This window comes from Orcinus orca, chromosome 13, assembly GCF_937001465.1.
Source record: "Orcinus orca chromosome 13, mOrcOrc1.1, whole genome shotgun sequence".
Lineage (NCBI taxonomy): Eukaryota > Metazoa > Chordata > Mammalia > Artiodactyla > Delphinidae > Orcinus > Orcinus orca.
This window is the reverse complement of record NC_064571.1, coordinates 90,277,830-90,301,501: the sequence shown is the minus strand read 5'-3', so window position 1 is coordinate 90,301,501 and position 23,672 is coordinate 90,277,830. Positions and strand designations below refer to the sequence as shown.

The 23,672-nt window shown below is 46.5% G+C and overlaps 1 protein-coding gene across 19 annotated transcripts in view; it reads right to left on the bottom strand.

Moving 5' to 3' along the window:
• MYT1L (myelin transcription factor 1 like) overlaps nucleotides 1-23,672 on the bottom strand; it is a 406,245-nt gene that overhangs the window by 247,921 nt on the left and 134,652 nt on the right. The window lies entirely within an intron of this gene.

The following is a 23,672-nucleotide window of genomic DNA, read 5'->3' as shown; positions in this document are numbered from 1 at the left end:
GAGGTCCAGCTACTGGGCCATGTGCTTCTGGGATGTTCTGTTTCTTAATGTCGACGGACAAGCAAACTGCTCACCAGAAGGGGCACACCCACTAAACCCCTAACATCAGGAGAAGAGACGGCTCCTTAAAATAGTTTTAAAAACCCTGCAGGGCTGATCATACCCATTGGAATGTCATGAATCCTCATTCTTTGAGGATTTTTGCCTCTTGTTTGATTTCCACAAATAGCCATGTCACACAGGCCAGGACAGCCGAGTAAGTGAGATTTAGGACCCAGGACCTGGATTTTCAGTCAAGTGCGGGAAAGTGCCCCGTGAACCAGAGTGAAATCTACGTTCAGAAGCCTGTTTACGCTCGAAAGGTCACAGAGCAACTTTAAAACACCACAGAATTTCTGGGTATGCAGCGCCAATGACGTACTTCAGAGGATGTAAAAGTTATAACAGAAAGCCTCAGCATGTCTTCATCTGCTATTTTGAAATTCTAAGGTTTTAGTCTACTGTAAAGTTTATCTTTTCTTTTCCAGGCATTATAGGAAACTAACATCTTTCCTTAGAAAATATTTTTGTCTATTTTTTCTTAAAAAATTAATATAGTTTTATGCTTTCAGAATTAATGTAGTTTATGCTTTCTTTGCACAGCATAGAATGAGGTGTGGTTGCTGTATCTGTCTATTGCCTAGTTAAGTTTTATTTCAGGGTGACGAGGATCCCTTTCTAGATTTAGCATTTCGTCTTGTGTTGTTACTTGTAACCATCTCTTCTACAGAACCAGGTCACTGGCCTCAAACGCTCACGGATACGGTGTCGGGGGGTGGGCGTTTGGGAGGCCACCCTGGGCACTGACGCGCTCTTCCTCCCCAAAGCATTGTTCACTGTCACTCTTGTCCCATCACTGCAATGGGACACATGCACACGCATATAATTCACTCTGCAGAAGTTGTAAGAGCCCGCCTTTGCCGAGCAGTGGTCACAGGAAACACACCGCTCTCTGTTCAGAGAAGCTGGCGGATGTGCATCGGGGACTCACGGTCCATCGAGGAGGGAGCCCACTGCCACCTGTGCCCACGCTCCATCATGTGGCCAGATTCCTACCAGAACCCCACGTGCCCGAGAGAGCTGGGGACCCCGTTCCCACCACTCCGCAAGCTCACGTTCAATAGGGGCAAACCCAAATCTCATCACTTTTAAACGAGTTGTGGATTCTGAAGTAGAAAACCAGACGCTGCTGGGGAGAAGGGGTAAGAGGGTCTCTGGGATGGACTCCCACGCAGGAAGGGCCAGCAGGACGGCTCCTGACACTGTCTGCCCTGGACCAGACGGCTTCTCTGGAAGCATCTCAGGCCTCACTCCTGCCCGTGGGCGTCCGAGGCTGGTCATTTTGGAGTGGGAAGAGCTGGGGAGGGCGGAGCGCCAGGGGCAGCACGTTGGGGGGTGGGCACCTCACAGGCGCCCTCACTTTGGAATTGCTGTCGGGGAGCCTGGCCGGCATTTGTGGGTGAGGACGCGCGGGACCGCGGGCTCCCTCCTATACCCACTCAGCCCCACGTGTGATGAGGGGCTCCCTCCTCTCCCCTGACCGCCACCTATAACCCCACCACCTCAAGGAAGGACAAGTTTCAGGTCAAAAGTATCCGACAGACTTATCGACTCCCACTTCCGCTGTTGGGCAGGCTGGTTGCCAGTCTGTCTATCTGGACATGTTCAGTTCCTTGCATCAGAGGACACTGTGTACTCTGCGGCAATTCATAAACGAGCAATGTATTGTTCACTGCACAATCCAATCCACAGTAATTATTTAAAGAAATAAAGTGAACAGCAAGATGAGAGAATAAAAATCTCGTGCTGCATCTCCAAGGCTGTGGCTTACCAGCTCTGGGAGGAAAAGGAACAAATGAAGCTTCATGGGTGAGTGTGGTGATGGGAAGATCTCTGGTGGAATCTCACTGTGACCTTCAAACGCTGCCCTGCCCATGAACTGGGGAAGTACAGCCCGCTTGGAAGTTGGAAATGCCCTGTTCATGTACTTCCATCCACTTGCAGAATTTTTCAAGGACCCAAGGAGGGAGGCTATTTATAATGTGCTTTCGCATTTCTAACGTCTCGCTGGCTTTCGCAGGGCAGCAAGTGCCTTGATGTTCAGCTTTAGTACAGAATAAACTTTCACAGCGTCAATGACTTGCATGCTTCTGCGCTGCAAACTCTGAAGAATAATGTGATGAATTACACCTTTCATTACATAATCATTCCTGTAAATTTTTTCTAGGAAAAAGTAGAAAATGTAATGGATAGAAAATATGATAATTATATGAGTATAATATCTCTGATTGTACTTATCTTAACATTTTCTGTCTTAAAAAAGTACATACACAGACGCATGCACACAGATATACACACACAACTTACAGGGCAATAACCTGTGTGGAACCTCCCGGGGCTGGGGGTCGAGAACAACCCTGGCTCTGGGAAGCTACTGTGTGTATAATCTTGAAGGTGTGACCTCATCAGACTCAGAGCCTGGACAAACGGCCTTCAGGGAGATTATAATGTAAAAATAAAACTGAAAACCCAGAGGGCCCCGGGGCTGCGGAAGTGACCCTGAGGACGTGAAAGGAGTCTGCAGCATGTTCTCCTCTGACGGGTGCAAACTGGTCCTTCCAACACTCCAGCCCTCTTGTATGAGAAACAGAGATCTAAATAGCAGTATAGATAAAAGCAAATCACAAAAATAGTCCCGTCTGCACGGCTTCCTTCCTGTTGCTCTGAACCTGACTCACTGCAGCATCCTGGCCCGATAAAAAGGGTCTCCGTGGAGCCAGATTTAAATAGAAAAGTTAGAGAGGCTGCAGCACAGTTTAAAAATGAAAAGGGTAGAAGAAGATAAAGAAAAGAAAGAGAGAAAACTTCAGTCTCCTAATTTTAAAAATATGTATATGTATTGCCAGGAAGGCAGACCTGAAATGGTGGTTTGGGTAAACTTAAAAAAAAGCCCTTAGGTTAAATATATAGATCTTATTTATTACTATATAAATATAATAATAAGTAAATATTCATATATTCACACATAAATATATACATATTTATATATTCTAAGTACATAAATTTAATATAAGGTTTTGATAAATTTGTTTTAATTGCATAAATAAATTTGGCTTAAAACGGAAAGGAGAGTTCAAATAAGGCAGACAATGCCATGCAAGGATTTTATAAAAAGGTCATTTCAAAAAATGAATCGTCCAGAAGACCTCTATCATTTCTGTTTGAAAAATAAGGAAACCTAAATGTTTGTCCAATCCCACCACCGATGGTGACAACCTGGAATATTCTCAGGCTTGTTTTCTTATGCCGACAAAAACACTGGAACCATGATGTCAGACTTGGTAAGGCCCAGGGCTGGTCCTAACGACCATGGCCCAAGTAACATAGAAGCGGTACCGCTAGGTAAGCACATTCAGAGCATGTTTTATATTTTTTCAAATAATTTTTATGACGTAGTATACAATTTGGCTTCTTAGAGATTAATGCATCTTTTTCCTTTGCACATGAAGGAACGGACGTGATAGATGTGTTAGGGTCAGAATGAAATGCTTGCCTCACCACACACGCCCGAGGCGGAGAGGGGCTGGCAGCGCTGCCTGCTAACAGGAGTGACAGCGTGGATGGCAGCCCCGCCCTCCTCCAGGCGACACGCTGACGAGGAGGGACCGGCTGACCTGCTATGCCCAGTCCTGCACCTGTTCACCCGACCCTGCAGGTATGTATGAGCGTGGGAGCGGGATGGGCAGAAAGGCACATCTGTAGATGCCGTGGGCTGTCCCCAGGTCCACACCAAGCTCAGCCCACCCAGGAGCTGTCGTTGGAATTCAGGAATAAAAACAACGCCAGCATGAAGAAGCACATCTGAGCAGTAAATCTTTCCCATTGTTTCTGTGCTCTCTCTTAATTTTCCTCCTGCATTTGCCCCAGATTAATCAATGAGCCGATATCCGCTTCCACAGAGACCACGTTAAGCACACAATCACTTTATAATGGTTTCCTTCAGTGCTTCTGCAACAAAACTCCAGACACCGCCCAGTGTGACCTTGAATGTCCTCCGAGGACACTGGTACTAAGGCTCTTAGTCGGTTTGTTACACGGAGCAGAAAGGCTTGGATCTGGAGTATTCGCTACCTCCCCTCTGAAAGCATCTCAGCCCGGTGATGGTTTCACGATGGCATTTCTCAGCAATAAGACTCGGCGACAACTGGGTACTGCAGTGATTAGCATTCAAAACCCATCCGAGGCTGCTGCTGAGCTCCAGCTGCTAGCAGGCTTGAAAAGATCCAGTGCCTTGCAAATCTCTCAGACAGCAGCGTTTTGGAGATGAGCATTCCATGACCAAATCGCGTTCTGATGTAAACTCTCCTTCTGATGATAATGAATCCCACAATCAGACAGCCATTGCAGCCTGGGTGCTTTCAAGTCTGCGCCAGTGTCAGAGGCAAACAAAAACCTGGAAGGACTCAGGCTGCGTTCCTGAATAGCGCCCAGCAGCACCTGCGAGTTGGCAATGGCCTCCGGCAGGTACGATTCGGAGGAGTGGAGGGGATTGGCTGCCGCGGAGGATGTAATCCCACTGCCAGCCCCTTCGGCTGTGCCCCAGGCAGGGTTTGTCCTTGTGGAATTTGAAGGGTGAATGACTCTCAAGAACATACAGCTAACTCCGCTCAGGTACAAGTCCTTTCCAGCAGAAGCTACCTATTCTGCCTTGGAAATTTCAGCTTGTGACTCTGAGCTCCTTCTGTCCCAGAGGGGGAGGTTTGGGGTTCAGAGGCTGACAGCCTGCAGACAGGCTGCCGACTCTCCTGAGAGCTGAAACGGTGGCCACTGGATGCCGGCGTCCCAGACAGGACAGTTGGGGCACATGGCAGGTCCCCCTGTCCGCCCAGGAGCCCCGCACCAGACAGCCCATCACTGCCACTTAAAGACACAGGTCCATCTGCTGCCCTGTCTCCTGGCTACCAGAAGCCTTTCCAACTTTGCATTTTAACACACTTTGCCTTTCACTTTCCCCCTCAAGAAAGAAACACAGACGTCAGAAACTTCAAACTCCAGCTGATCTGTAGTTTTGAGAGCCAGATAGAGAATCCCGTCAGAAGCAATTTTAGGGGCTGCAGAGGGGAGAGCTCACTCTGACTGGAAAGGATTCAGGATGCACCTCCTGAGCCCTCCAGTGGCTCGCTGGTCCTGAATAAGTTACCAGAATAGCGAGGAGAGTGGCAGAAATGTCTAATGATGATTTCTTTACTAAAGGCACAAAGAAAAGGCTTGAGTACAATGGTGTTCCCTTTGTTCCCCAAATGAGAAGTTGAGGGCCAAGGGGAGATGGGATAGAGAGCAGGCCGGCTCCTCCCGGTCTGTCCTTCGAGATGCCCTGGGCACTGGAGGCTCCGCAGAGAACGTGCTGGGGTCAGAGACACCTGGGTAGAGTGTGGGAGACAGCTCTTCCCGCTGTGTCAAAGGTCATGCCCGGGGTGCATCGCCAAAGGGTGAGTATTGCCTGGGATTGCTTCCTGGTGGCACATGTGTCATTCAAGAAATAAAAGACTGTCTTCCTCAGTCACAGACTGGCTAGGAAGTCTGTCCCCTCCTTAGTCCTATCAGTTCCATCAGGTGGAACCAGCCTCGCTCTCCTGCAGTAATTGGATGTGTCCTGGTGACTGTGTGACAAGAGGGGCCACAGGGCCTCCGGGGTTTTGTGCTCTGCATGTTTATCCTCCCTCCCTCCCTCCCTCCCTCCTCCCTTCCCTCCTCCCTCTTGCTCTCTTTTCCCTTCCTTTGTTTCCCAATTATATCCTTGAGCAGAGCAAATTAGCGAAATATAAAAGCCATGCAGAGTTACCCCCGAGATGCTGTGAGGGTGCAGTGAGTGTAAGGAAACTGTCTTTACAGACAGGAGGTGAGGCATGGGTGCAGACGCCACCACTCCGGACACAAACAGCCACTTGGGGAGGTCACAGCTGACACTGATGTGTCCTCACATGGTGCCAAGCATGCAGTGAGGACCCCGACGATTCAGGGGACCAAGTGACACCCGTGCCCAGAGCCACCTGAGCCCGAGTGGCTCAGACAGGACTGAACCCAGAGCCCATACCCATTTGCTCCACAGAGCCTTTTGCACAGCTGGGTCTGCCCGGCCCGGCCCCTTACAGGAAGCATCAGACCCCAGGAGAGAGGGTGGAACTGCACCTGCTCAGTGACTTGCTCTGTGCCCTGCACTCTGCCGGGCTCATCAAAGGAGCTGCCCAAGCCTACCTTCAATAGCCCTGCGGGGAAGGCACCATGCCTCCCATCTGCAGAGGGAGAAGCCAGGTCCGGAGAGCACATTCTCAGACTCCGCAGGACACTTAGCTATTGTTAAAGGGGCCGAGATTTGAGCTCAGTCGTGCCGCGGACCCCATGCTTCCAGACCCGGGACTCACTGCACTGACCGCCTCTAACGGCACCGCTCGGGTTCACAGTGTCACCAGCTCCCACCCAGGCCTCTGCTTCCCAATCCCCTCCCAACTGCCCACTGCCATTAACTCAGACTCTACCTCATCAGGATTACAATACCCGGAGTTCCTGTCTGCCATCTGCCCAGCACGCGCTTCCCCTCCCCTCCCCACCACCCTCCACCTGCCCTCACTCTGGGGGTAGCAGAGACTCAGGGAAAGGGGAGCGGGCCACGGTTTGAGCGCTAGGTTATCCTGAGGAGGCTGTGAGGCTGGGTTGTAAAGAGTCCCGAGGGCTCCTCGCTCCCGGACTGGATCATTCCTTGAGGAGGCAGAGGAAGGCTTCAGATAGCAGAGGACCAGACCCTTCACATTGCTGGAATTTATGTTCCATCTCAACTTCCGGACATATTTTAAAACTAAGCAAATAGAGTCATTCCTAACATTAGTAGGAAAATTCAATTCAGATTTTAGGTGTCCACCTACTGCAGTAAGTTAGGAGATTTGGAAAAATAAGCCAATATTTAACTTGCAAAGTGTAGTTTGGAAGCCAAAGTTGGAGAGCAACTGCCCTGGCAACTTTGGCTTCTCTTCCAAAAGAGCCTTAGACCACCACCGGTTTTGATACAATTGAAATTTTTCTTAGAAATCACATCATAGATGATGCTAATTTGTTTTGAACATTAATCTAAAAACATCCAAATCTCTGTCCCTTCCAACACCTGGAATTTCCTACATTATCCTAACAGTTTAACACTTTCAGCCTTATTTTTCTTCAAAGATGCAAAATGTACAACCAGACTTCTGACGTGGGGGACTTCTGCAAATCTACAAACCAAAGTGAGAACAGGCCATTGCTTTTATGAATCTTGAACTCCAAAAGTTTTCTCCTATATAGGCCAGGAGGAGGAAATCAAAATGTATAGGCAGCCTGTGTGTATCTACTGTTAGTTATACATGCTTATGAAGAGGGAAAGGACCAGGGACGGCGTTACTCCCCATATGGAGTCAATACTCCAAGTACTTTCAGTAATTCTGAGGAGGGAATCAGTGCTCGATACCAGGTACCGCCTATATGGCATGCCCTGGAGCCTTCAGGGGCAAAAGCTGAAAATAGGATTTGTTCTTTGCCCTAAGGAAGACTTTAGTATTGAAACAAAGCAAGTAAAAATACTATAAGAAATGATATATCATTTGAAATGAGTGCTGTGGAATAAGATGATCACTGAAATCAGAGTGTGGGGTGGGGGCAGACGTAGAGAGGCAGGACCTAGGGGAGGTGCTGATGGTTAAATGGCAAGTACCAACCGAAGATGGGGGTCAAATGCAGAGGCACATTCAAGCAAAGTCAGGTATCTTTGGAGCTGTCCATGGGTAGCTGAACCCCGATACGTCAGGTGCATGGTGTAAAGAGGCAGCAAGAGAGGTGGGAACGGGGGCAGAGATTGCAATCCCCTAGGTGATGGGAGGGCCTTGAAAGGTTGTAAGCAGGGGAGCATCATGGATACGTTATGATTTTATGTGGATTATCATAAAAGTTGTACAGAGGATAGGTTTGAGGAGCCCAAAGCTAGAACCAAGGAACGTGGGTTAGGTGATCTTTAGAGTGGTCCAGGTGAGAGATGGTAGAATTCTGTTCAGGGTGTGAATGGCAGGAAGGGAGAGGGGTGGAGAGGAAGGTTTGGACCTGACATCAGAAGGAGGACCCACTGAAGGAGGAACACAAACTAGAGGGAGGAGACACGTCTGTGATGCTAGCTGTGTAACTGGAGGATGCTGACGTCCTGAATCAGAAGGATGCAGGAGGAAGAGGCTTCAGAGGAAAGGAGAACCACACTTGGGTGTGGGCCTGGGGCACTATCAAAGTCAAGGTGGCCATCCGTAAACAGTCAGAGCTGGGGGCGGGCTAAGAGTCCTCAGCACCTGTGGCCCCTTAGACCGTGGTAGTGGAGGAGATTGAGGGAGCACACAGAGCAAGGATGCTGCAGGTGGACAGTGGGACACCCAGCAGTAAGGAGCAGAGAGAGAAGAGAGGAGAGCAGAGGATGCACAGGAAATCTTGCTAAAACATGACCAGTGATGTCACATGCACTTTGGAAGCCCCTCAAGATGAATTTTAAAATATGTAAATTAGATTTGGAAGTCAGAACTCAGCGACATTAGTGAGTTTGGCTGAAACTGGAGGAGGGGCATCCAGTTAGTTGAAGACTGAAGGCAAAGTGAGGACCTGAAACCACATTTTGAAGAGGTTTGGTTGAGAAGGCAAAGTGGACTGGCTAAGGGCCAGAACCTGGGGGGTCAGGTGAGAACAGGTGGAAGAGGTGACCACATGAGCACACACAGGTGAACCAAAAGGCTGAGGAATGAGGGGCTGTTGGTGGGATGGTGTGGGTGAGAGAAGGAGGGGGGAGGTGGAACGAGCAGAAGGGAAGGAGAGGGTCGGGAGCTGGCTGTGAAGGTGGGAGGCAGCCCGGGAGGGTCTGGAATACTATTCGACTGTCCGTGTCCTACTTTTGTAATTTTCAGTGGAGGCCTCAAAGCTCAGTAGACACCCCAGGTTGAGGACTATGTTTCACCTTCCACATATGTGTATACACTGGAAGGACTGATGCTTAATTAGACTGCAGAGGAAGAAGAAACCTTCCAAAGAGTAGGTTTCTTAGCCCTGGGGTTTGAAACCCATTCACCACCTGTTGGGTGAGCCACTCTGCCTAAATAATACTTAGATTAATTAAGACTGATTAACTTGATAGCTAGGAAAATTAAAAATAACACATTCTGGCACTTGAAATTAATGAGACATCAATTGATTACCTAAAGAATGAAATAAATACTATAGTCAGATTCGTAACTCTTAGCTTAGGATGACTTTCTCCAAAAAGTATTGAGATGCACTTTTATAATTGGTAAATTTTTAAAAAATTACATCTGTGTTGTAATCACCATATATCTAAAGTACACGACAAAGGTCACTTCCCTCTTGGAAGTGGCTAAATGTCACTGTTGGATGTTAGAAGCTCTTGGGTACCATGAACGGGACTTACTGGCCACAAAGGTACAGTCTCTGACCTTCAGAACCCTTAGACAGGACCCAAAAGCCCTTCTGAAGTCCTATTTTTAAGGTAAGCAATGCAAGGTGAAAACATTTTTCTATCTGTAGATACCTACCACTTACTGAGGATCCATTCTGTGGACACCAAACCAGGAAGGTGGTATGTTATCTCATGCATCCTCAGGTCACCCTCACGTTATCATGAAGTGACACTCGCTCACACTGGTCTGTCCCGGATCAGGATTTGGACCCAGATCTGTCTGACTCCAAAGCCCTTGATCTTTCCAGGGCAATATATTGCCTTCAGTTTCCAAGCCTTATTACACACCAAATGTTGTGCACTGAACACTGTAGAAGCGTCTGTTGGTACCTACAGGCATCCTGCCCGTCCTCTGCTGGCACCTCGTGGAGCCGTCTGGAGCCATTTTCTCTCTCTCAATGGTCACAAAGTGCTTGAGTTCTACTTCTGAGATCAACTCAATTTTATTTTCTGTCAATATCCTTTCTCACTTCTCTCAGTGATGCTGGTTTCAGGCATCTGGTTGTTCAAAACCTTGTTCCATTACTTACTATCTGCGTGACTTCATCTCTCTACACCTCACTTTTTTATACAAAAAAGGAGACGATACTATCCCTAGATCCTCAATAGTGATCAAATGGGAATAAACATTGACTCACTTCGCAGGTGTCTGGAGCAGAGAAGACAGATAAATTTCAAAATGTTGTTATTTCAAATGTGTTGCTCCTTAGTGCAAAATGGATTTCTAAGCTGCATATAAAATCTGTTAATGTGATTTTAAAAATTTGGAATAACCATGCTGCAAAACTCTCCCAAGTGGGTATTTCTGAATTTTAACTCATGGACTCGGGACATCTATTTGGTTGTGTGGAGCCTGTGTGTATCTTTCGTTCCAACCTGGAGGCAAATGTGCTCAGCAGTTGTGCTCTCGGGAGCCGACTGTGTTATGGAAAAGTGTAGTCTTGGAAGCTAATGGTAGGGGCTAGAAATAGTTACCAGTCTCAGGGTTGGGGTGGCTACCACCTAGATCCTCAAATGCCAAGCCAACGCAGAGCACTGGTTCACCAGGCAGAAATCTGGTTTCCTGGAAAAATGGCCTTCTGCTTGCCCAGAGCACCCCAAGAAAGGAATTGTGCTTTGACCAAAAAAAAGAGGAGTCTACTCCCAAACATTTATATAGGCATATGCAAATCAACTGAAGATTACATGTTTTTATGTAAAATATTTTCAGCAAAACTCAGGCTATTCAATTCTCATGAGCAAGTGTAAAAAAAAGTCTAATTTAAAAATTAAACATCGATTAGAGGTTTATTGCAGGTTTATTTTGATTCATTGGGGCCATTAAAGTGTTTTGATCCCTCCCAAAGGAGCTTGCGGCTGGTTTTCCTCCTTTGATGTCTGTCCTTCAATTAGTAAAGGTGGGGGGGAGGGGACTGAGGTGTCAGTGGAAGCTTCTGGGCCACGGGACTGCCTGATGGCACAAGAGAGGCCCCATTTAAGGCAGAGTTGATGGTCCTGGTGTGAACTGAGATGCTGTGGATGGTCCCTGCTGAGACAGGAGGGCAGTGGGAGGATTTTGGGGGAGATGAGGAAAAACAAGCATGTTCTAATTGAACTTTCTCAAATTTCTATTGATTTGGGGGGAAATTTCGCCATTTCAATCAAGTCCATCTAGGCACCATAGAATTTTGGTCATGGTACAATTTGGTTTGGCAAAATATGTGCTCTGATGAAATGCTGGTGAAGTACCTGCTCCAATTACGTACTGCGACTACTCACTCACTCACTCAGAAACATGGAATTCAGAGACATTTTTATAAAATAAAAAAATAATGCAGATCAGTGAATGTACTTCTAAAATCGTAAGAATAATTATTGGCTTTGTTCCTAGGTTTTATCTCAGCTCTTACAACTCTATAATGAAGTTATGTAGTGTAAGTGAAAACACTTTAAAAAGGAAAAGTGGTATATATAGATATGAAGCATTCTTATTATTCATAACTTTGCTTCATTAGTTTAACAAGAACATATCAGGTAGCTTATAATTTTACCAAGTAATTAAGTAAACTTAATATACCCATGGACTGGACTTCTGTAAGACAACCATTTAATGAAATTATCTTATTATTCTGAAGAGTTTCCTGTCACTTTTAAGGGAAATGGTGGGGGATGGGGTGGAGCTGCAATTAATACTGGTTTAATGGTTATTGTTTCACTTTCACTACAATTTTCACAAAGAACACTATTTTTAATATATTTTTTATTGACAAAGTCAGAAGCCCGTGAGAAGTTCAGATGACATATGCATTGGATATATGAGAAAAGACACCAGATGGAAATTGAGAAAATCATACACATTTCATGAATATTCCAAGAGAGCAAAAATGCCATGGTTTTCCTTCTTATAACTTTATCTGTTTTTCTTATAGGATAAGGATGCTTTGCTTTGCTTTCATTTAATTGAAGAGAAAATATCTGTTGCTATAGAAATATGTTTTCATGCTGAGATTGTTATCACACTGGGTACTCTTTGAGATTCTGTGAGCAGCAAAATCAGATTTTTTTTACAGATTTTGTAAGTCAGGGCCTCTCTTAGAACTAGATTGAGTTTTATTTCCATAAACTTCTACCCACAGCAGACAAAGGAACCACCGTGCAGATCTCCAGAATTATAAAGACTTCAGATTCGACTCACAGGCTGAACCCTGAATGGGACTTCACACCTGGGTCCTTGCTCTCGGTCCCCGGCCCTTGCTCTCCAACGACCTCACAGGTGCTGCATTCACATTCTGGCTGGGCTGGCCGCTCTGACGGCTGCATTTAGGTGGTTCTGCCCCCCGCAGTTCACTCCTCCTGCGTCACGTCTGTCCTGTGAGCCGGAGCCGTGAGCGGCACCTGCCCCGGTCGCACCGTCTCCCTGCCAGCGAGTTTGGAGAGTTGTCAGTGACATGGATCTTAAACATGTCTTGGCTCTTGTCAGGCAGCATTTTAAAAAAAGCTTCTGATTGTCTGTCTTTTTCTTCTGGAAGAAAATCTGCAAGAAGAGGCTTGGCAGGTTCCTGGGGAGCATGAAGCAGCTTGGCAAGGAGTCACCTCACCAGTACCTTGTGTGTTCCAGGCTGTCATCCCTGGACTGCTCCCCACAAAGCCTGCAGAGCCTGTGAAAACGTGCACCTAGCGTCATGTTCTTCCTTACACTCAAGCCTAGAGCAGGAGCCTCAGCCAGGCTTGGTCACCATGCTGTTCAAACTGGAATCTGGGTAAGCACACAGGGCTCTGTCCTCATTTATGGCTCTGCTCTCCCCTCTCTGTCCCACTGTCCTCACACAGCATGTGCACATGCATGCACAGCTACACACTGGCTCACACGTGTGCACACACACGCTTGAAACCAGATATAAAGGCGTCAACAGCGACATGGAGGGACGGGCAGCCACGGCAGTGAGTCATCATCACCTCGGTCCTCCTGTGACAGGTGGATGGAGCAGGTGGAACCAGGGTCTCTGCTCCCTGGAAGGTGAGAAGGTGTTTGGATTCCAAGGTCTCCCGGGTGTACTCTTATCTACAGGGTGTTCTATTATTCACCATGGCACTGGGACTGGTGTCAGGGAAATAAATAGCCCTAATTGTGGAAGAAGTGTAATCTAACATCCGAAAGAACTTCTGTTAGCATGAACGGAGTCCTCCTGCTTGCCTCTCAAATTAACAAGGACAGATTCCTAGAGCAAACAGCCAGGGCAGGGACAGCAGATGCTCCCTGAGACTTCTGACCCCAGAGTCAGGCAAAGCCGTCCTCTCAGGCCCAGGAAACACCTGGGGCAGCAGGGGGGCAGTCAGCATAGTACTGATGGACCTGCTGTCCACCTGAACTACAGACACAGCGAGGAAGGTAACTGGTGCTGTGGATGAAGTCCCTTAGGGATTGCAGACTCCAAGCAGGTTCAATGGTCCAGTGTTCTGGATTCTTCTACACTCTTAGGCACCACGGCTGAATAGACCCCATCTATAACGTGAGTGTGTGTTCTAATTAGGGGCACAGGTGTGCATGAAGTGGTGGTGCGAGGTGTTCAGCGGCAGGATTGGAAATGCCCTGTAATCACCTGCACAGCAGGTGTGCATGGGGCCTGAGCTTCCCTTCTGGGTCCCAGGTGCTCTGGAAGCATTGAGGCAGGTGCTGCCGGGGAAGCTGCCTGCATTCGGGCGGCTCCCCTCCTGCACACACCTGCCGACCAAGCTGGCATTTACTGCCACGTCTCAGCAGGTGGGGCTTTTGTCCCCGGCACAAAGCTGTGGGCTCCACGACCTTCTGTTTTGTAAACAAGTTCATTTGTTCCTTTGTAGGCTGGAGAAGCCAGGAGCGACTTCTGTACTTCAGCCCAGTTAACCAACCAGATGACCTTAAACCCCTGATGCTACCACCTTAGCTGCCTACACTCTCTACAGGACATAGCTGAAAACTTGCGTTTCTTTGGAACGTTCTTCTATCTGCTGCATCCTTGTTCTCTCCTCATCCCACAAACACGCAGGAAGCTGCTCGCGAGTTCACAGTCTGCCATGCTCAAAGCTGGACCACCCGCAACCTGGGGCTACAACTTCACAGGTGGACAACCATGGACAAGATGCAACGCCCCCCTTCACACCTCGGATTCCTCACTGCAGATGGAAATGATCAGAGCAACAGCTTCATGGCCGTGGAGAAGTTTAAATGAGATCATGCATGTGCCAACCACATAGCACATAAGGCCTGCTAGCTCATTAAATGTTAGTTCTTATTAGATGTGGTACATATACATGGTGGAACATTACTCAGCCATAAAAAAGAATGAAATCATGCCATTTGCAGCAACACGGATGGACCTAGAGCTTATCATACTAAGCGAACCAAGTCAGAGAGAGAAAGACAAATATCATATGATATCACATATATGTGGAATCTAAAATATGACACAAATGAACTATTTACAAAACAGAAACATACTCACAGAAAGAAAACTTACGGTTACCAAAGGGGAAAGGAGGTGGGGGAGGGATAAATTAGGAGTTTGGGATTAACATATACACTCTACTATATATAAAGTAGATAAACAACAAGGACCTACTGTATAGCACAGGGAACTATACTCAATATTTCGTAATAACCTATAATGGAAAAGAATCTGAAAAAGAATATATATATATATATATATATCTTCTTATATACTGAATCACTGTGCTGTATATCTGAAACTAACACAACATTGTAAATCAACTGTATTTCAATAATCATTTTTTAAAAATTAGTTCTTATTTTTGTTCTCATCGGTACTAACGTGTACAAAAGCAAAAAGAACCAGGCTCACTGGGCGCACAGCTATGAAGCAGGAAGGTGGTGGGCAGCCAGCGTCCAGGGCGGCTCCCAGGGCAGGGCGGGGAGGGCTCGCAAGCTTGAGGAGCGGCTGTGCTGAGGACAGCCACTCCGTTAACGCACATAAGAATCTGTTGGTATTTATTGGAAATGGTCACCCAGGCCCTCGCTGATGTAATAGGTCACGAATGGAGATCACAAATCCATGGAGAAAAAAAATCACCCCAGGTGATTCCAAGGTCGGTGGTTCTGGAGTGACTCTGAAAAGCTCAAGTTCAAGGCCGGGGACCCATGCCTGTCTTTTCAGAAATAGACGTTCTCGGGGTTGTTTCCCCACAGGACCAACCCGCATTAACCAAGCATTAACCAAGCTCCGAGTTCACAGTGTTTAAGGCAGCGCATCTGAGGGAAACAGAAACGACGTTCAGATCTGAGTCCATGCCCCTCCCTGGGAGGCAGACCTGTGAGGCCAGACTGTACCAGTGACACTTCCGGGGACAGAACTGAACCAGGGAAGGGACGCTGGTGGGACGCGCATTTTTGTGTGCACGGGGGCTCCGGTCACTGCTGCCTTGCAGACTTGCCCTGGGAGGGCATGGGCCCAGGGCTGGGTCCCCATCTAGGGGTCTGTACTTGCCAGCTCCCCTCCAGGCAGGACTGGGGTCTGGAATCTGATCTCCAAGTAATGCAAGGTTTGAGCTGGCCCCGCCCATCCTGTGCTTCTCAAGGCCCCACTGATTGCCGGGAAACCTCAGGTTCCGGATGGCAGAGCCACAGAATGAAGGGGCCTGGGCCGCCTGAGCTGCATCAGCGCTGTGATATGAGCAAGAAATAAACTTCTATCGCGTTATGCTTCCTGAGTTTATCCCTGACTCACCTGTTAAATAGCCTGGTCCATCCTGACTAATTCAGCTGATAGCACATGTTACAGTCACTGGACACATTCTATGCCTCTCAGGCTGGGCTGCATATTTCTGCTGTGATAGGTGCTTGGGCTGATCTGATCTGTTGTCTTTCCCAGTTCTTGGGGGCGGGAGCCTCCCAGCCGCCTCTGAGGTGCTGACCACCCTCCCACTTGCCCAACTTACACTTGTTTGTATTTTCCGTAAGAGCAAATCATTAGTGGAAAATTTCTGACAACGAATTTTAAAGATTTATAACTGAGATAGAATTTATATCATCTGCTTGTAGTCGTGAAAAGTAAAACACCGAACAACACAAACAAAATGACGCTTCCGTCCTGGGCTGCCATCCTTAGGCTCAGCCTGTCAAGGGGCCCAGCGGAGAAGCACAAAAAAGAAGAAACTGTGACCAAGTATAAATTTTATAGTATCAATGAAGAAAAGCAACATTGTTGCTTATCTTGTTCATTGAGAAACATAAATTTTTTCCCCTCAAAGATTTTCATAGGCCGGCTAACATTTAATGTAGCAAATATAACCTCAATGTATTTCTACAGCATTGCACATATTTTTATCATTTAAAGATATAAGCCTACATTGTATATAATTTTCCTATGGATACCGAACACAGAATAGCGAACACAATTTAGTCTTTCTTAATAAATTTGGCTAATTGGGGTAATTGTTTTGCTTTATCATAATGGTGCAATAACACCATTAGAGTGTTGGAGGTCATGAAGGTAAATGATTTGGTTTGTTTGTTTGTTCCTTACAGAATTAGGTTCGTATTTTTATCTTTCATCGTCCTCTCCCCCGCCTTCATTCCTTCTTTCCTGTGGTTTGGTTTTTACATCCTTTGAATGAACTCCTCTCCAGGCCATCGCTTCCTGGGGCCATTTGTGCCTCATTCTACACCCTGTGTGACTGCAGGTGGCTTGTACATCATGGATCAAAGTACACGGGCATCACGGCATCAGTGCGGGTTCCTGCTCCCCCCGACCCCGGCACCTGACCCCAAGGTAACCAAGTTCTCTTTCTGCTCTGTTTACTTTCCTGTGATGGAGACCTAGCATAATGGTTCCATTAGTGCAAGAAGTGCTCAACGACTAACAATTCCTTTTGCTTTCTGTGTGAGAATAGGTTAAAAGAAAGACAGTACTCACAAAAATTTGACATTTTGCTCAGCGATTTCAGAGCATATGAAAGAAAGAGATAAGCTATTTATAGACAACAGACAAAATTTTCAGGAGAGCACACACACTGTTTCTCAAAAGGAGGAGTTTCCTGTATCATGGGCCTTTACAACTGCATTCCCACGTATACACATTATCATGAGTCTCCTGGTATAAAGTTTATGTTACTTGATCAGGCACTAAACAAGTCAATGCAAAGTGAGAGGGTACTTTGTACCCAGAGCTCACTTGCAGCTCTGTCATGAAAGGCTTTGGCCTTGGAAAGTGTCTCGCTGTGGAGGGGTGGTCACTGCCCGACAGGTGACCCCAGGGATGAAGCTCTGATGGACGGGGAACCAGCCTCCCTGGGGGAAATGGGAGCCAGGCTCAGAAAACTCCACCCAAAGGACAGCTTATCTTTACTTAGATAGGAAAGGGGATGCTGAGTTCTGCTCTCAACATGTAACATTTTAAACGAATGTTTAAGATAAATGGATCTAGTGAAGTCGCCTTGTGCCTTCATGGTCCGTAGTACACACACTGCTTAGTACTGGAGAGCACACGAGCCACACGCACACACACACGCTCACACACAACACACACGCCCTCTCACAGGCTCACACGTGCTCCTGAGCCTTTTGAAAGCAGGTTGTAGGTGCCAGAGCTACTCACACCTCAACCTCTCAGCATTTATTTCCTAAGGGAGCAAAAAAACCCTACACAAACCGACAGTAATTTTAACAAAAAAGTAAGTTACTAGGGTTTCAATCACATCAGAAAATTCAGAGTCCATATTCACACACCGCCATTTCTCCATAATATGTTCTTTGTAGCTTTTTTGCTGCATTAAAAAACACAACTAGGGCTTCCCTGCTGGCGCAGTGGTTGAGAGTCCGCCTGCCGGTGCAGGGGACACGGGTTCGTGCCCCGGTCCGGGAGGATCCCACATGCCGCGGAGCGGCTGGGCCCGTGAGCCATGGCCGCTGAGCCTGCGCGTCCGGAGCCTGTGCTCCGCAAGGGGAGAGGCCACAACAGTGAGAGGCCCGCGTACCGCAAAAAGAAAAAAGAAAAAAAACACAACTAAAATATAAAATCACTTTCCTTTTATAGTCAGAAGAATTCCTAAAGAGTATGACTGCTGCTATATTTTCAACTTTTTGTCAATGCATAGATATCTCCCAAATGGCATTTTAGAAAACACTTTCTTTTAATCATTTTGAAAAGTTGGTCTTGAAATTATAACTCTATTACTGAATAAGTGGACGAGCAATGCTATAGCTTCTTGTTTTATATTTTGTAAAACATCTTTTAAATTAGAGAATTTTTAGAAAGAAGAGCGTGCATGAAATGTAGGTGCAGGAAACATAGAAGCTATTTAGAAGTGGCCGTGCTCTGTGGGCACTATCGTCGCCCAGGGAACCCGACAGGAGGAGTCCTTTCCTTCTTCATTCATTTCCTCCCTCTTGTCGGGCTTCCTCCTTAAACCTTCCTCCTCCCCCTTCCTTTCCTTCATCCTTCCCTCCTTCCTTCCTTCCTTTATGTTTGCAAGGCTCTAAAATGGGTACAAAATCAATGAATGAATGAATAAAAACAATGGGAACTCCCCTGAATCCTGCCCGCTCTGTACTGTGGCGACACAGACACATTTCTATTGTCTTCTTGTCCACCCGCCCAGAAGTTTTTATGCCAATACACGCAAATAGATGTGCGGTTCAGACTTCTGTTTCTCTTCTGCATCTTGCTTTTTCCTTTAACATAATACCCTTGAAATCTTTCTACATCAGTTCATGGGGCACGTCCTCATTTTTTACACAGCTGCGTGGCAAGACAAGGCGCTTTGGAACGGCAGGAAGCACAACACAGATGTAACTCAGATTCCTTCTGCTTTAGCTCTTATGGCGAAGCGAATACGTCTTGGTCTTTATGAATAATAATCACAATAACTACAACGTAAGGGGCTTGAGCCAGGCCCGAGACACTTAGCTCCAGGTGTCATGTGCCTTGTTTAATGCCATCCTCAACAGCCCGACAAAGCAGAAAACATCCCGCCTGTTTCACAGATGAAAACACTGAGATTCTGAAGGACTGAGTGTGTCATTTCTTCCTGCTTTCAAGTCCCGGCTGTTACATACTTTACAGTCACGGCTCCCAAATGGCTGTGTGACAGCATCTGTGTCTCACCTGGATTTGCACACCACCCTTCATGCCTCGGCAGCCACCCTCTCCTTCCTCATCCCAAGCAGCCCTGCCCTCGGTGAGACCTTCACCCGCTGCCCAGACTCTTCGGACCATCCGTTCTTCAGACCATCTTGTTGAGGGTAGGTCTGCTCCTATCTGCCGTGTTTAAACTTGCTCAGGTCGCCTCACCGTCCACAGAGCTCACCCCCAACTCATGGCACCCCGTGTCCCCTCCTGCTTCCACACTCAGACCTCTGGATCTTTGCAGATGCTGATGCGATGTCTGAAATACCCACGTCTGTCTGCAAAGCGTGTGGGTCCCCGTGGACCGCGGCCCAGGTGCTAATTCTCCAGGAATCCACATGCCCTCCCCAGGAACACTGAGATTCTCCCACTTTTAGGGTGCGTTATACTTTATCGCTCTATGCATCCCACTTTTATAGCTCTTTTCACAGTGTGTGGGTTTTGGGGGGTATGTGTGTCCCCTCCCTGTTAAATGATTAAATGTGAACACGTCTGTGGCAGAATTCTCTAATTCCACGTTTTGTATCTATAATGTCTGGCATGTAGCAGCTGAGTCAAAAAATGTCTTACGGAAGTGCACACAAGTATACACTTACGTGTGTGGGTGAGGTTTACGATAACTTATCTAACAATGTCTTACGGAAGTGCACACAATTATACGCTTACGTGTGTGAGTGAGGTTTACAATAGTTTATTTAACAATTGTTATTTAAAAATATTCATTTATTGCTTTTAAATGTAGGTTAGCTATCCTCCCTGCAGCTGTGCCTCTAAGAAACACAGACTCAGAAACGCTTCAGGGGATAGAGGGCTTCCAATCAGCGGGGTCAGTGTTTGCAGGTTTAGGACCGTCTACTTTGCAGGAGGGCTGGGGCCGAGCGAAGAGAAGATGGACATTCAAGAAGGCACCACGAAAGTGAGGTGTTTGGTGGAGTGAGTGCATCCCTTGCATTTAATATAGTGACACACACGCTCCAGGAAGTTAAGTGGAAAATAATGGCATAAAGTGAAAAGTAAACATTCCTGCCACTTTTGACCCCATTAAAACAATATATATACACATACCTTTATCACATAAATGTTGAGGCATGAAAAAAGAAAGTTCTGTACCCTACGTTTCACACTCAGTCACATTTATTAGAGGCCATTCTGATATGACCTCTGTTTATATGTTACAAACGTGTAATAACAAACCTTCCCACGGGGCAACAATCCATTCATTGATGAAACTAACATCAACTGCCCCATGCATGAAGCCAGAGCTGTGCTAAGAATTGGGAGTATAGGGACTTCCCTGGTGGTCCAGCGGTTAAGACTCTGCGCTTCCACTGCAGGGGGCATGGGTTCGATCCCTGGTTGGGGAACTAAGATCTCCTGCATGCCGCGCATAGCACAGCCAAAAAAAGAGAAGAATTTGGAGTATGAGTAAGACATCATCTGTGTGGTCAGGAACCCCCCAGTTGACACCGAGAAGCTTTGGACAAAAGGTGCTGGATAGAGAGGGAAAGCCCTGGGTAGGTGGTACTTCAAATCCAGAAGTGACATCTCTGCATCTTTCACGGATCAACTGCCCGCCAGCTCCTCCCCCTTTCCCAAGAGCTTCTTCCCCCAAGAAATCAGGAAGGCCAGATCCACCTTAATCCTTTCTGGGGCTATCCCCCAGGCCCTAGAATGGCAAGGCTGTTACTCAGGCCGCTGCAATCTGATATTTAAAAGCAACCCACTGTCCCCTTCAAAAACACCACAGCTGATTGAGACGCTAAAGTACCTTCTGTGTCTCAAGGACAGAATTCAGTGCTTTACACACTTTATATCTCATTTAATCCTTATAACAGTTGTGTTAAGAAGAAAGCATTAGGCCCATTTAACTGATGGGGAAACTGGGGCTCAGATTCCAGAAGTTAAATAACTTCTCCAGAGTCACACAGATCCTGTGGTAGCATTAGGGTTTGCTCCCCGGTTGGGACGCCTCTAAATTTTGCCCACATTTCTTCGGCTTGACATCAAACTAGCGGGACTAGCCGGCCTTTCTTTTCTTAACTACTTAGTGTGTCACAGCAGGAGAGCGTCCATAGGTTGTGTTTCTACGGCTCATTTTCTCCTGTTCTGATCTGTTCTAAAATAATTTATTAATTGCCAAAGTACTGCTTTAAAGATACATGCATTCTAGCAAATCATTGCCTTGGAAAATATTAGTTAATATTCCATGTTTTAACTAAATGATTTATGCTACCGATTCACGTCTCAAGTAAGATAAGAAGTTTGAGACACTCATCAAATAGCCTTTTGGAAAAGAATCTACAGCATCATTAAAGTATTTTCCAAGATTAACCCCTTTATCAAGCTTCTGACATACAGTCTATTGCAATTCAAGAGAGTCTTTTGTATTCCGTGTTTTATTGCCTATGTTCCATATACATGTTTGGAGCTGGAGAGTGTTTGGAAAACCAGACTGAATGGACCTCATTTTACCGGATTGTGTGGCGTTGCCTGCTCCGTAGCTCAGCCCCTGCACATGGCACTGGTGCCTCATACCAGCGTCACTGACTACTGAACGGAATAGATGGAATAGTTCTCTTGGCCCTGAGGCTTGACACGCATAACTCTGTGTGTGTAGGTGGAATGACACCTCTGGGGATGGGTTTTAATTTGATTTTATACCCACACCACTTTCAGGACGATTTCTGGATATTTCTTGGCAGGCCATTGATAAAGGCATGAAATCACTAGAAAATTTTCTCCTCTCTAAATCCCACGGGTTTCATGGGCCTGCCCCGCCTTCTGCATGTGTAACAGCTGCTCTTCTGCCTTCTCACAGGCTCTGTGCAGGCTCCATCCTGACTACTCAGCTCACACACCAACCAAGCGCTTGTCTGTGGAGCGACTTCCCTGCAGGCAATAATCATAGACACTATTGGGTGAGTTTGCAAGTAATAAAATTTGAGGAGAGCGTAAGAGTTATATTCACTTTTCCAAAAATGACTGGGGCTTTTAGGAACTCTTCATTTAGATATTTACCAGAGGTTGGCAAACTCCTGCCTGAGGGCCAGGTCCACTTGCTGCCGACTTTGAGAATAAAGTTTTATTGGAACACAGCCCTGCGCCCTTGCTCACGCCTTGTCCTGGCTCCTTTCCCACCACAATCGAGTGGCTGCTTCAGAGACCACAGGACCCACAAAGACTAAAATATTTCCTACCTGGCCCTTTGTACAAAAAGCTGGCCCACCCTGATCTAAGCAATCTGATGATTTATGCCTTTTCCTTTTATAGATGATCATGTGAAGATTTACCCTTTGTCCCAGAAACCGTTGTTATGACACATCAGTGTCCTCATTTTAAAATGCTAATCTGTTTATTTCAATCTATAGTTTTATTTCATCGCCCAGGGACTAAAGTATTTATGACACACTTAAAGCAAATATATATTGATTACCCCCTGAGGGCCAAACGCTGATCTTCAAAGGATGAGAGAATGGTAAAAATGTCCAGAAATCAGAGTGTGAGTGTGAGCGTCACTTGCCCTGTGTGCCTGTCCCATGTGGACCTTCTGGAGTATTGTCACCAGAGCCCCACGGGTGAGAGACGGTGGGTAGTGGTCAAAGCCTGGTGAGATTGCACATGAGTGTTGGCTGTGCTCTTGCTGTTGTGATTATTATCCCATTGGCCTGGAGGACCCTCAAGCTCCTCTTACACCCAGAAGAGTGACCACCTCCAGGGCCTGCGACAGTCACTCGGGAGAGGCCGGGCAGGCCGAGTGCAAAACGGGAGACCAGCGCCTGCTGGAGCCTTGGAATTTTTAAATCTTTTTTGAGAGAGTCCAACCATCTGCCTTGAAAATGGACACATCTCAAAACCAAGTGTTCTGCCTCCACTGAGACACCTGTTCAAGGCCACGTGTCCAGTGCAAGCATGCATTTCCAGCTCATTTGTCTATCTGTCTATCTCTCTATCCATCTATCTGTTCTTGTTTAATTCTTGGTGAGATTGGTATTCGAATGCTGTGTAGTACACCACGTTGACAATCTTCATTAAAATGTTGAACATTTAACACCATTCTAGAAATGTCAATTCAGACCCACATCCATTAAACATTCTTTAATTTATGACTAAAACTCAATGAGATTAGACAAGATAACCTCTGTGGATGAAACGACTACAGTTCAGAAACTTTAGCTGACCTTAAAGTCAACTATTAGTTTAGCATTCAATGTGCATAGTTTTTTTTTTTTTTAACTCCAGGGAAATGACAATTAAACATAATGCCTTCCCCAGACAGAACCAATGAATGGGTTTCTTTGGGGAAAGTGAACAAGATATAGACAAGAAAATAATTAGAGCAACTATGACCTATTACCCCAGTTCGTAAAGCTGTTAACGATCGCAGCACCCACAAGGTTGCGGTATGTGGAAGATGATCCTAGCCTCTAACTTCCACATCGCAGTGAGTAGTTCTATTATCAGACAGGCAAATGGGGGAGCCGGCAGACAAATAAATTACTATTGCACAG